Below are 15619 nucleotides of genomic sequence, written 5' to 3'. Positions count from 1 at the left end.
AAGAAAGAAATGAAGAATAAATGTAATGGATAGAAAACAGATATAAGCATGATAGATATTAATTCAACTAGATTAATAATAATTTTAAGTGTGAATGGTCTGACAACAATAAAAAGGCAGAGATTATAAGTATGCATTAAAAAACAACATCCAACTATATGTCGTCTACAAAAAATCTATTTTAAATATAAAGACACATATAAGTTAAAAGTAAAGAGATGAATGAAAATATACTTTTCTAATACTGATCAAAAGAGAACTGGAGTAGCTATAATAATTTCAGACAATGCAGACTTCAGAGGAAGCAAGATTATCAGGAATAAAAAAAGGGGACACATGATGTTAAAGGGGTGCTTTCTCCAAGAAGATTTAAGAATCCTAAACATGTAAGCACCTAACAATGGAGTGCCATAATAGATGAGGCAAAAACCAATGGAACTGAAGGAAGAAATAGAAAAACTCACTATTTAATTGGAGACTTCAACAACCCTCTATAATTAATTGATATATCAAATTGGCAGAAAATCAGTAAGAATATAGATGACCTGAACAGCACCATCAATCAACTTGATGTAAATAACATTTATTGAATACTCCATCCAACAACATTAGAATACACATTTTTCTCAATCTCACATAGAACATTCAAGATACAAGGCATACTGGGTCATGAAACACACTTTAACAAATTTAAAGGAATATAAATAATACAAAGTATGTTATGAGATTACAGAGGAGTTAAGTTAGACATCTATAACAGAAAGTTAACTGGATAATACCTAACTATTTGGAAATTAAACACACACACACACATACACACACATAAATAATCCATGGGTCAAAGAGGAAATCTCAAGAGAAATTAAAAACATATTATGAAGTAAACCAAAATGAAAATACAACTTCTCAAAATTTGAGAGATGCAGCAAAAGTACAGCTTAGAAGAAAATTTATAGAATTAAGTGCGTGTATTTAAAAAGAAGAAAGATTTAAACTCAATAACCCCAAGTACCGCACTAAGAAATGAGAGAAGGAAGAGCAAGAGAAGTATAAAGCAAGTGGAAGAAAAGAAATAACAAAAATTAGAGGAGAAATCAACAAAGTTGAAAACAGGGAAGCAATAGAGAAAATCATTGGAAACAAAAGCCAGCTCTTGGAAAAGATCAGTATAATTGATAAGCCTCTAGCCAAGCTAACTAAGAAAAAAAGAAAGACGCAAATTACTAACATGAGAAATGAAAAACGGATCATCCCTACAGATCTCATAAACATGAAAGGTATAATAAAAGGAATACTAGAAACAGCTCTATGACCACACATTTGATACCTTAGATGAAATAGATCAAATACTTGAAAGACACAAACTATCAAAACTCACACTAGGAGAGATTGATATAAATTAAATCATTAATTAATAATCTTCCGAAAAAATAAAGCACCAGGTCCAGATGGTTTCCCTGGTTAATTCTGCCAAACATTTAAGGAAGAAATGATAGCAATATTTCACAATCTCTTCCAGAAAATAGAAGCAGAGGAAATCCTTTCCAACTCATTGTTTAATGCCAGTATTACCCTAATACCAAAACCAGACAGAGACATTACAAGAAATAAAATCTGCAGACCAATACATCTCATGAATACTGATGCAAAAATTCTCAACAACATATTAGCAAATAGAATCCAAGAATGTCTGAAAATAATTATACCCCAAGACCAAGTAGGATTTATTCCAGGGATTCAAATTTGGTTCATCATTTGAAAATCAATAAATATCCACAGCATCAAGAAGCTAAAGAAGAAAATGTATTTGATCATATTAATTAAACAGGCCTCATTTTCCCACAAAAAAATAAATAAATAAAACTAAAGAAATCTGAATAATGTATGGACTGTGGTTAATAATAAGATATTGCTATTGATTTATTAATTGTATCAAACATACCATACTAACGCTACAAGTTAATAATCATAGAAAATGGCTTTGAGGTATATGGGAACTCTCTGTACTATCTGCACAAGTCTCAAACTGTTCTAACATTTACAAAAGTTTGTTAAAAAACAGTGAATAGCTAAGAAACGTGTAACTTATAATAATGTGTAATATAAATATAAACATAAAATACTTAACATTGATGGCAATAAGAACTTGGAAATGTAAATTTATATAAATATATACATTTACATAAATGTATATGCAACTGTATTCATGTATACATATGTGTATTAAATATATTTATATATATACATACAGAGACAGAGAGAGAGAGAGAATGTGTTTGTTGCTTGTTGTTAATGGTTTGGGTAGTAGTGTAGATTTTTAAATGATTGCACTTATTCCCCCCTTTTTATATCAAGGCCCCTTGCAATGTAACTTTGCAGCTTCTCCCATTAAATTTCAGAGTATGTTTTTCCCCAACACATGAATCTGGGCTTGCTTTGAGATTTGTTTAGGCTAATAGAATGCATCAGGAGCAATATTGAGCTAGTTCTGAACCTAGGCTTCAAGAGGCTTTGAATGTTCTGCTTTCTTGTTACCCTGTCGAGAGTGAACTAACTCTGGCTAGCCTGTTGGATGATGATAGACATGTCCCAGTGAAGAGCCAGTCAACCCCCAGAAGCAGAGCTCTTACGGGACTAGTAGCTCTGCTACTAGGACAGCAGATACCTCAATGAGCACTGCTGAGACCAACAGACCCACTCACCTAATCCCAGGCCAAATTGTAGACCTACAGAATTGTGAATTAGACGGATATTGCATTGTCATTAAGTTTGGGGGTGGTTTATTATGCAACAAAAGCTATTACAGGTTGAGTTTGTCAACTAGACTTTTGATATATAAAAATCTGTAATATTTTATAAATCATTTCTAATAAATATTGTTCTATTTTGTTATATTTTACTTACCTATTGGGAGTAATATTGAATGACTTCTTCAGAAAGTGATTCTCATATTTATTTCTAGATTACTAATCAAAAATATTTTATTAGATTAGGCAGTGAATACAATTATTGCAGTCATTCAAGTAATTTCTGTCCCTGTGATACATAAACAAGCACGCATATGTTTATTCCCATTTTTTGGTAGTTTGTCGTAGTGAATTTCAGTCCATCTTTTTGAGATTTATTTTTCAAGTCTATTATAGCACAGTGGTATAGTAAAAAGAAAATTAAAATGGTTGTCAGGAGAATGGAGTCTGAGACTTGGATTTGCCACTTACTCTATGACATTGGCAATTTACTATAATCCTCTGAGCATCATATTATTCAAATATAAAATGAGAGGATTAAAGTAGAAGATTTTTAAGGTGTCTTTCTAGATCTAATATTCTATCAGTCTATAATTCTAAGACATTTAATAATTATAGATTTATTCATTACATTAACTTTTTTATCATATATGTATGGAGATGGATAAGAAGGATAAAAAAGCGTGCCCTTTTTGATGCACCTTGTCCTGAGCAATGTGTAGTTTAATTGTGACCCTTTTCTACTATTCACAATAATGTGATAAAATTATTAATTTCTTGAAGGACTCAGAGTTTGTTGACACCAGGACAATAGGGATAATATATACATAAGATGTTGGTAAAGGAAAAAAACTGGAAAGGGAAATTTGATTGATATTGGTTTATATAAGTAAAGATAGATGATGGAACTTACCTCAGGCATTAGTGGATTGGGAGAAAAACTTGTAAAAGTAGAATTCAGAGAAGCAGCTAATTCAAGATTCCAATGAGGAAATTGGAACAAGCTATTCTGAATGTGTGACACATTAGAGGTAGAAGCGTCAGCTCTATATATTATGCAAAACTAGATTCCAACATGCAGCTAAGGACCTAGAATTTATCTATCTACATATCTCTTGCATCCCGAAATTCGTAATATTCTAAATAGCTGATTAAGCTAGGATGATGTCCTACTATGGAAGACCTCACACACACACACACACACACACACACACACACACATTCCTACACGTAGGTAGGGATAGTCTGCAGTCCCAGAGTCACAGCCTAATTCCTTCTGATTCACCTGGGTGGAGGTAGCAGAAATGATGAAAGCCAAGCAGAACCTCTCCCTGAAGCAGTGATTATTTTGCAGTTAGGAAATGGAATAGAAGCATGTTCTAATATTCTTACTTAGGGACCCATAATATGAGCACACACCATTACCAGGATCCATTTTCTTGACTTTAGAGGAATATATAGTCCATGTTATTAAGTTATTGTCTCCTTTATCAGATTTCTAAAATGAGATGACTCAGATGTTATGGGCATAACAACCTATACGACAACATGGGCCATCATTTGTGTTGTTCTTTTCTTCACAATAGGGACATATTATCAGCTGTGTAACATTTAACCTCCAACTTCTAAAACATTATTGAATAACGCATCCCCTTTCACAGAAAATGTGATTTCAAACATCCAACTGTGGATGTTGCTGTGATTCACTTATTTTCACAGAAACTACCCTAAGCCTATCTCCAAATATATTATATACTATTCACTACGTCAATAATTTGCTTTAACGTCAATGTTTTCGTACTTATCAGTGTTGCACTTAGTGGAGAGAAGTGCTTCATATATTCAACTATTTGATGATTTCTGATGTTAGTCAATATCAGGTGGAAAATAGTGCACTAAACAAATAGGAACTTTACTAATAGCAATGTGCTATTCATACGTGAACACTTTCCACACATACACATAATTCATGTGTGATCAATGAGTGTGTGTCCCTTAGTCCTCTAGCCTCTACGTTCACTAAGCTGTGACAGCAGCTTAGTCACAATACTACTATCTATGCCTCCAAATTCCACCCAGAGTTTCTCAGTGGCTGTATCCCTTCCTTAGGCTGTCACCTTTTCAGTTTTCTTTCTCTCTCTCTCACAAGACTGGTTTCCTTCACTTTCATCTCTGCATAAACTCAAAATCTCTGTTACTCTCTTAGGTAGCATTATAAAGTTGGCTGTTTTAGTGCTCTGGGTTCTAACTGTTTCAACCAAAAAGGTTCCTCAAAGTACATTGTGGGTTTTTTTCCACAAAAAAAAAAAGGTAATATTCACCATTGAGGAGATGTTGATTTTCCCCTAGAAAGCAGCAGCAAAGCAGACATTCTGTTGTCTAAATAGCACTTTTCCCATCTGGCTACACATAAAGGAAGCCTTTATGGCCCAGAAATTCGCAGGTGTATGTATGATATCCCCATCTCTGTGAGTGCTATATGTCAGACCATCTAGTTAGCTTGCAATATCTTAAGGAGTTTCACTCTCAGTATTCAATCTCTCTAATTCCTATGAACATCAATATTCTCAACTCCAGTTGCTCACAAAAAGGTCCGTCTTTTCTCCCTGCTGCCCCTAATCATCTACCTCCCATTCACACCACTTCTAACAATTGCTTTCCACCTTTCTCCCCCAGGAACTACTTGGCTAAGCGGTGATTTTAAATACGATATTATTATGAAGAAAAAGTCCATAAAAAAAGACCAAAGGATGATATCTGTAACTTTTAAATGCTTCAAATGTTGTACATAATGAAAAGAAAATACACATTAAAATCTCCAAAAAGGAAAAAGAGAAATCTAAACAAATCAAGTTACACCTCACTTTACTTAATGATTATGTTCCTGAATCATTACATGTAAATTTAATTTCTGTAAATTAAATCATGTGTGGCAACTCTTAAGAAGAAAGAATCACTTAAATGGGACTCTGCAATAAATTCTTTTATAAAGTGAACTTTTATGCAAGTATTGATATGTTTCTATCTGAATATTATAAATTTAGTTATACTTGATTAATATAATACTCTTTTGGGAAATTAATGGGGGATGCCTAAAAATAGTCTTCTTTTGTGAAGAAGGAATATGCTTTGTCATAATTTATTTCTTTACTTTGTAATGTACATGAAACTTACTTCAATTCCTTCTGTTTCCACAAATAAGAGAGAGAAGAGGGTGAAAAATTCTCCTATAAAGATTTCTTTGTTGACTCCCTAGCATATATTTGATTAGTTTAGAGATGGAGGTAAAGTCAGGAAGAAACTTGATTTACATTTTATTAATGTATAATACATAGACAATACAATGTGTGGATCTTAAGTATTCAGATTGATATTTTCACAATTATAGTCACCAATGTCATGGATATATCTTACTTTGAAACCTCCAGAAACAACAGACCTCCTTAAAATGTGTTATTTTACCCTTTTGATTATCATCAAGAGGAAGTAGCAATTGTGGTTAAGCCAAAGGTTTGAATCCTGATCTTGAGTTATATGATCTTAAACAAGTTAACTATTTTTTGTATCTGTTTCCTTAGATATCACATAGGGTTAATGCAAAAATTAAATAAGCTAATGTATGTAAAGGACTTCACTCAATGCCTGAGACATAAATGGCTCATAGCTATTTGCTATTAATGCTCTTTTTATATGTTAAAACTCAAATATAAATGCTAAATTAGAGAGGTTCAATATTATAGACAAAGATGTTTTGTGTTGACAAATAGTCAAATACACATTCATTGAGTAATAATATGTGAACTTACTTAGAAACTACTACATATCATGACTTATGCTAAAATTCAGCCACCCTGGCAGTTGACGCTGAGATAATGACAAACTTTCAGCAATTCAGCTTCCCTAAAATGGTAATGGACAGAAAAGATTGAAATGAATAAAGTATTCTGTACCGTATGTACATTATTGTATATACAATGTATATACATTAGGTACATGTATATACAAAAATAATTTCTTGTGTCACGATGAAGCACAGTTTGGAGCAGTTAAGATTCACTGTTAAATTGGAATGCCAAGACTTGGAATACTTGAGCAACTGTGGCTTGGCAGACTTGACTTGCATAGCGTTACTTCCCCAACCAAACACATAAGGCTTCAGACTCCCTGGATGTAGGATTCTGAAATACCAGATAAGTTTCACTGATTCTCTATAAAAAATTGACATTATATTATTGTTCATAAAATAATTCAACTACAGTGAAATGGGGGAAATAGATTAAAGAAAAAATTAGTGTAATTCCACTATCAAATCTACTCCATTTAATCTTTGTAAAATTTAATAATGATGTTTGTAGTTCCAAATTGAAAATTTTGAGTTATTGTTTTCTTTCAACTTAAAGTATTATATCTGAGACCCTACTACTGCAAACACTGTTTTCACCAACGGTATGGTATGAATTTTAGTGGACTTTATCACAGACATTCAAATCAAAAGCTGTCAAGAGAGATTAAAGGGTGTAGATCTGGGTTCTAAGAGACTTTAATTAGATTCAAAGGTCAGCAATAGTGGCCAAAGGTCAACGTATCTAAATGAAGCATAAACTTCTCTGAGAGAATATACTAACATTTCATGTAAGGTACTTGTAAAACTGATCATGGCACCTGTTCCCAAGAGTTAACTGTTTTCTATGATGTAACTTTAACATGGTAATCTCTGGATAATTTGCTTTTCAAGTGCAGTGTCTGCTTACTTTTACAAATGGTTGAGTTTAACTTGTAGATCATTCGATTATGCCAAATAACGTTTTCTCTCAAAATATCTTGAGTTCACCATTGAATTTGTTTTCTTTCTGATATATAGTTAAATATTGATGGGATTTTTTAAAGACAAATGTTTCAGGTATTATAAATAACTCTTTTTTACACATTAATTAGTATACTCCTAGAGATGCTCAATTATAATTGCTGTTAATTCTGAAATTTAAATTAAGATTCTACACTGTTAGTGAGCAAACTCATTAAAGACATGAAAGGATGACAAGATGAAAAAGGATTTACATTTGTAGAATCTCCTGTAAAATTATTAGAAGTGACAGGTTCCATTTTTTTAATGCTGGAATCAAGGTTGCATGTCTAAACCATAGTGACACCATGGTTGGATTTTGCATAGCTTAGAACTAATAGGAAATTAATAGAGTGTAATATAGCCCTATTGAATTTGGTATAACGGTGCTACTTTGATGCGTAAGAACAGAAGGCATAATTTCAATCTTTGTTTACTGTCTTGGACAGCCAACTTCAGTAGCATCTAAGTATGGTCAGGATTAAAAATGTGATGGATTGTACCACAGCACCTTCTTGACAGCTTTTCTGTTCAAATACAAATTTCTGTCACAGCCCCAGAAAGTTTAAAAGAGAATTCGGAGATGAAATATCATAGCTGCAACAAGCTCAGTGTGAAGCTATTATGTTTTGAAAGGAAAAATAATTACAAATTGTACATCTCCTAGGCACATATCTGTATTAATAATGCATGGTAATAAATACACTGGAGTATACTAATGAAATGTTATTGAACATTAAAGTTTTGGAAACCATAGGGTTACGAATCTGTCAAGAAAATGTCAATGCATATGTCTAGTTTCAGATTTCTGTACCTGTTTTAGGCAAATAAATATTTGGGAGAGTTGTGAAAAACCATGATTTATTCTGCCTTTCACAATGTCTCTTCAGTAATTTTTTAAAAGAAATTTGAGGTATTTCCAAGTTGTTTATAATCTAAATAATTGATACATCAACCCCTCATAAAAAATTTATGTTCATCTACCAAAATCATTTTGAACTGCACAAAAGATTATCTTTACTTCTTTCTAGGAAGGTGGTTTTCATGATTGAAGGGATCCCCCTGAAAATAAAAATTAAATAATCTTCAACCTCAGATTTCACAATAGAAATGCATTCTGCAGCATCTTCCAATTTTTTTCTATAATGATCTATGTCTTCCCCTATTGTTTCTTCAAGTAAATTTGTTTTTGTGGCAATAAATCAAAAGATTAGTGTTAGGAGTTTTCAGCACCCTAGAATATTAAGTTCTGCTCTATCTTAAAGAAGAAAAGGAACTGAGTTCAACTGAAATGAGCATAAAATCATTTATATAATTCTTGTTTCATGAACCAAGAATAACTTGCCACTCTTCTTGACAAATTGTCTTTGAGTCTGGGAACGAAGTATTGCACAAAGACATTGCATATTGAGTCAGACCATTGATTTATCAAGCACTGTATTCTATTTTTGATAATTTCTGTGATGAACATTATCACTATAATGAAATAGTTGTCCCCTATGTTGGAGTTATCACATAATTAAGATTAATCATTCAATTAATATTGAATGCTTACTGGGGTTATACGGAAATATAAGTCAGGGTATCCTACAGTGGCCTAAAATTTTCCCATAGAGATTTTGCCCACAAAGATAATAGATACTTTTAGACTGAAAGAAAATCAGAAGAGAATTTCAAGATTAAATAATAGGAAATTGTTTTGCTTATATTTTCATACAACAAATATTGAGAATGCACTATGTGTCATTCATTGTGCTCATTTCTAGGGATACTCCAGCATCTATTTATTCAGCATTCAGCATATATTTATTGAACATCTATATTATACATGGTACTATGCTAAGGTCTTGAATATGAATATGGCACAGACTCTTCTGTGAAAAAGCATAGAGAGAATAGGAAAAGTGTATAGAATGTACCTATAGCTGTAGTCCAATATGTAATATGATAAGTGTTAAGAAAAAGATGTCTTAAAAAGTGCTGTGGGAGTTTAAAAGTGGGAAAGATTACCAAGAGAGCTTTCATAGAAGATATGAGCCTAGAAGTATTTCTAGAATGTGGACAGGTGTGCCTCATCCAGGGGAAGGTCATTCCATTTAGAGGTACAACATGACTTAAGTCACAGAGGCAAGCAAATTCTCAGCATGTTCATGGTGCAATGAGTATTTGAAGTCCTTCAAGAGTAGAAGTGAAGGAAACAGATATGGAAATGCTTATGGGAAAAGTAGGTTGAGAGCATTTTATGGAATTTTTCTGAGCGTAATGCTGGTAAGTTTATATATACTAATAGGAATTGGAGAATCATTAATGTTTTCTGAATATTTTGTTTATCTCTGCTGCCTTTGATAATGATACAAATTCCTCTTGAAACTCTTTCCTCACCTTTATGTCCTGGTTTTCTTCCTACCTCTCTGGCTATTCTTTCTTAGTCTTCTCAAAGTCTTAAATGTTGTTTTTTTCTTCATATTCTTCCTGGAGAGTCTCACCTACTCTTTCATCTACAAGTACCACCACTATCTTTAGGATTTTACGGTATTTATCTCCAAACCAATGTTTTCCTGAGTTGTATATCTGAAAATTCCATAGGCAGTTTACTTGTCTGTCTTCCTTACTATACTATGAACACTTTGAGTCTTATACATTGTTTTATCCCCAGTGCCTAGGGCCTAGAACATGGTAGATGTTCAAGACATATTTTTGAAGGCGCAAATGAATGGTAGCATTGTGACCATAATTGTACTTTGGGAAACTGAATCTTGCAGTAGTTTGTAGGACGTGTCAGTGTAGGCTTGAGAAATGAGTTGGACATTCCTACTTTTGTGTTTCATTGTCCATATTAATTGCTCTTTACTTAGACCTACACAGAAATAGAACCCTATTAATTTGCATACTCTTGCAGAAACACAGACTACATTCGCTTACATAAGCACACATTTGTGATGCTCTTTTTTTTTCTACAATTCCTCTTATGGATACCTTGAGGAAACCGTGCAATTTACAGGCCCCTGTGTAATTTCCACTTCTTTCTGTTTCCCGTACCCAAGAAAAGCTTATCTGCCATGTCTGTGTGTTACTTCGTGTTCACATGGCAACTATCACAATCACAAGTCTTCTGTCTAAGAGGTAAACAGATTCTTTTAAAAGTTAAGCTCTATGTTATGAAGTCAGGTTAAATGATAAATATAGAGGTACGTTGTCTGATTCACAGAATCATAAAGGTTCTGTGAAGTTTTACTTTGGATTGTTTTAGATTTTCCTTTCCTGATGCTTGCTGGTTCCAAACTTATTTTACTGAAAAATAAATTTCTATTGTTTACAAGTAAACAATCAAGAATGTTATTTTGTGACTGATATCTTGAAAATAGAGATAATTTATTTATTCTATAAATATCTGTTACACATTTACTAAGTATAAGACACCGTGCCATGCCCACATTATGAGGCTTAAAGAACTCTCTTAATATAGTATACATAGGTCAAGATGCTGTTTCAAGCTCTAATTCAACCATTCTTTTCTTTGCCCCAATGCCAAAAGATGAATCATCTTGGTATATTTAGCATCATTTTAATCAATACTATTGTAATTAAACAAGTATTTGAACACCTAGAAAGTGCAACACTTTGTAATAGACATAGTGAGGAAAGAACAAAGGTGACAAAACCTATTTCCCATGCTTTAAGAGCTTAAAACCAAGTTTATTTTAAATTTATTGAGCTTTTACTATGTTTCACAGACTGTATTTACATATATTACCAAAACCCACGTGAATTAGTTACTATTTTTATTTGTACTTTATAGATGACGAAACTCAGGCAGAGAGGTTTCTCATCTAAAGTCTCACAGCTAGTGTGTAGAGGAGCTAGGATTTTCATTCAGGTCTTTCTGATTCCAGAGACAGTGTTCTTAATGAATAATACTACGTTACATTTCCTGGCATGAGAAAAAAGATGCGTGCACAAGTAACTACAGTTCAGGAGAGACTGTGGAATATCAATAATAGAGATGTCAGCAAAGTACTGTGGAAACACAGCAAAGGGATCTGGGAAGATTTCATGGGGGAAGCCTTCATTTAAATTAAGTCTATAATAATAGTAATAGCTACCACTTTTGAGCAAGTTCAGTTTGCCAGATACTTGCAAGGTTCTTAATACATACCACTTACATCCTCACAATAATGCTAACAAGTTATTTTACATTTGAGGAAACAAGGGTCACAGTGATCAAAAAATTGCCCACTGTCATACACCTAAAAATGACAGATCTAGCATTAAAAAAAGGCTGTAAGGATCACTCTCCACTCTTCTCCAACCCCTTCATTCTTACTTTCCTACACTGCTACTCATAAATATGGTTTTGACTTATTTAGGCAGTGGTCATGGGGAAAGGCATGAAATCAGGGAAATTTAAGGCTAACTTGAGGAATGACTAGTCACTTTTGGCTAAAGTATAAAGTTACATTGTGTGAGAGGGTAGAAGAGTAGTGGGAGATACAGCTAAAAGCTCGCTAGGTTAGATTGTGGCAAGCTTGAAACATCCAAGTTAGAACTTTGCTAGGCAAGATACATCTATAGCAGAGTATTAAATAAGTTGGTGTAGGGATAGGCTGGTAGGGAAATTGGTAAATATTCTCCTGTAATAATTCAGGCGAGGGATAAAGAGTGCCAGAATTAGGTGACGAAAGGGGGAATTGCAGTAAAGAGAACAATATTACAGATATCATGAAGAAAGCATTGACAGGATTCATCCCCAATATCATCTTCCTTAACCCCTCTTTTCTAAGATTATGTACTTCCAGTAAGTAAATTTTCTCATAAAAACATGTTTCAGTGGAACACATCTTCTACACTAAATATTCATGTTTTTGTCCAATAATGAGTTTATTTTTGTTGAGTTTTAGAATGTTTAAGGCTGCAGATCCACGTAGATTGCTTCCCCCAAATGCACTGTCACCTTAATAATATGTATTTAAATTCAAATATATCTTTAAAATACTAGCTAAAATGTTAAAAACAACATAACAATTAAATGAATGATTTAGCACAAATTCATTCTTTCTTTCATCACAAGGAAGTACTATATCTACCATGTTTCTAAATTTTTTTAACTGATTTCACGTATTCTCAGCTAGCTCCTCATTTTTTTTCTCAGATTCCTCAGAAGAGTTATACATTCATGTCATCTTTTTCCTCCAGTTCATGGTTGAGTTCCTTGAAGAGATTTTTATCCCTATCAATACACTAAAGCTATTCTTTTCAAAGTCAACACCACCCTCCAAACTGCCAAAAACTTTGGTCAACTTGTAGTCTTTATTTTCCTAGATCTATTAGTAATATTTGACACTGATAATTAGTAATAGTTGATCACTCATCCACTTTCCTCATTTGGGTTCCAGGGCACAACATTCTCCTTGTTTTTCTCTTGTCTCACTGCCTGCTTCTTCTCAGTATCATTTGCTTGATTCTCTTCCTCTTCTCGACCTCTAAATAATGGAGTTCTCTGGGAGTCAATCATTATGTGTCTTCTTGCCTTCTCTACTTAGCCTCAATTCCTTGATGGTCTCATACAGTCTTAACCTTTTAAATGTCATTTGTATTCTGAAAATTTATATAAGTAGCCATAAGCAGTCTATTCAACTCCAGGCTCTTACATCCAGTTACTGCTTCAATATCTAATAGGTATCTCAACCTTACATGACAAAAAACTGAACTGCTGATTTCCACTTCCCTATTCTGAACTTGTTAGTCCTGTAATATTCCACATCAAAATAAATGCACTCAGTTGTTTAGGCTAAATCTTAGATGTCAACCTTGGCTCCTCTCTTTTTCTCACACCTTTCCCATCCAATTCCCAACAGTTCTATCTTCAAACTGTATCTGAAATTTAAAAACTTCTTACCACTTGCACTACTACCATTCTGGTTAAAGCCATCATCTTTTCCTTGAATCACTGTAATAGCCTCCTAATGGCTCTCCCTGCTTCTGCTCTCTCTCCATTATAGTCTTTTTTCTACATAGCATTCAGAGCTATCCTTTTAAACCTAAGTTGCAACGGGCTGATCCTCTGCTCAAGACACTCCAATGAATTTGTGGTAGCTTTAAAAAAACACTGCAAAACCTTTGACAGTTCTCCCATCAAGTGGTGAGATATATTTCCTCTCACCTTGAGTTGGTTTGTCTCATTTGACCAGTAGAGTACAGCAGAATGATGCAATGTGACTTCCAAAGGTAGGTCATGAAAGGTTATACAGCTTTCACCTTATTCACTGGATACTCTCTCATAGCTCTGAGCTGTCATGTGAAAAATCCAACTGCCCTAAGTTTTCTGTGCTATGGTTGACAGTCCTAGCTCAGCCTAGCCTTCCACCCATCCCCATCAAGGTGCCAAACATGTGAGAGAAACATTCACGGAACCTCTACATCAGTCCATCTGCCAACTGAATGCTAACAAGTGACACTCATCAATGACACCTGGACCAGAAAAATCACCCAGCCAAGCCTTGCTTGAGTTCCTGACCCACAAAATCATAAAATATAATTCAATGGTTGATATTTTAAATCACTAAGTTTGAAGATTGATTGTAATGCAGATAAATGGAATAGGCTTATCTTATTCAAATTAAAAGTCAAACTCTTTTCAAATTTAACATGATAAAAACTAAACTTCATTATCGACATTACTAAGCCTTCCCCCACTAGGCTTCCCTAACTCTGTTAATGGCAACTCCATTCTTTAAGTCTCTTAGTCCAAAAACTAGGAGTTATCCTTGATTCTTTTTTTCCCTCTCATATTCCACATATGATTTCACAGCAAATCGTTTTGGTTCTACCTTCATATAATGTTTAGAATATAATCATTTTTCACCATTTCTACCACTACTACTCTGGTCCAAACCAGTCATCTATCATCCACATTACTGCAACAGCCTGTCAACTCAACAGTACCCTTTATTCTTTTAGTACAGCTTTGAAACATTAGTATTTATTTTGAAAAATTAATTTCCAACTGTAATCTACTTCCTTACCTCAGGAAACATTGGAATTGTCTTTCTCTTCAGTTGTCCTTCACTCCTCTTCCTCAAACATTTGCAGAGCTGGCAGTATGTAGGACACGCCCAGCTCTGAGACTGGTCTATGCCCGGGCATCTCTAGATAACACAAAGGACTCTTTTGTTTTCCTCTGTTTATCTGCAAAGATGAGCAACTACATTCAGTTTCCAAGGCACTGCTTTAGACTTGAACAAGAACAAATAATTGGATGAGGGTGGTAGTATAGGAAATCTATTAGAATCTCCTGGTGAGCCTTTTCAAACTGTACACATGCATACACATACACACCTTCACTCACTTAAAGAATCGTAACTCTGAGATGTACCCCTTTCCACAATTTTGGCCTCTTCATAGACTAGAATTAACATTGTAGTGTATATAGAAAATTGAAATCTATATAGATTGCCTCGTCTGAATAATCCAGCACAATTTCTTAGCTGAAATAAAATTTTGCAAAGGGAGGCAATACCAGGTAAATGATACAGATTGAGTACCTAGATAAATTAGCAGAAAAACATGAAATACCCATGACTACTGGAGAGGATGGCACCATTGTTCTCTCATGATCATATTGGACACCACTGTAATTTAGTATCCTTCTATTTTCGTTTTGCTTGGATTGTTTTAGAACATATACAAAAAGAACAAACATCACATACACATACACACTAAATCTGTTATCATTTACCTCACGTAACTCAGATGCAGTTGAAAATATTTCACTCTAGTATTTCATAAAGAAACAAAACCAAAATTTAACTTCAGGTAGACATGACATAACAATTTTAAGTCCCAAATAAGATTTTTATTGTACTTTTTTTTGTTTTGCTTATTTATGAACATAAATTTGGATAGGGGAAAGTCAGGTTGAAGACAAGGATCTGGGAAAGGGGAACAAATGATTTAAAAAATGATTATTGGCATCTGATGATCCTCTGCAATGAACTAAAGACAAAATTAGTATTTTTCTTCCCTGAGCTAA

General features: G+C 33.7%; 1 long non-coding RNA gene across 4 annotated transcripts in view; it reads right to left on the bottom strand.

Annotated features, from left to right (window-relative positions):
• The window catches only part of LOC131401411 (uncharacterized), a 209347-nt gene extending 194317 nt beyond the window's left edge, over nt 1–15030 (bottom strand). For 3 of the 4 annotated variants that reach the window (XR_009217670.1, XR_009217673.1, XR_009217672.1), the window contains exons 1-2: nt 14613–15030; nt 6554–6647 (exon numbers count right to left, since the gene is read on the bottom strand). This is a non-coding gene — a long non-coding RNA (uncharacterized LOC131401411). The remainder of the gene's footprint in view (nt 1–6553; nt 6648–14612) is intronic. The other variant, XR_009217671.1, reaches the window with a different exon arrangement.
• Nucleotides 15031–15619: the final 589 nt, after the last annotated feature.

Source organism: Diceros bicornis, chromosome X (genome assembly GCF_020826845.1).
Source record: "Diceros bicornis minor isolate mBicDic1 chromosome X, mDicBic1.mat.cur, whole genome shotgun sequence".
Lineage (NCBI taxonomy): Eukaryota > Metazoa > Chordata > Mammalia > Perissodactyla > Rhinocerotidae > Diceros > Diceros bicornis.
Note: the sequence above shows the minus strand (reverse complement) of the source record. Positions and strands in the feature narration are given on the sequence as shown.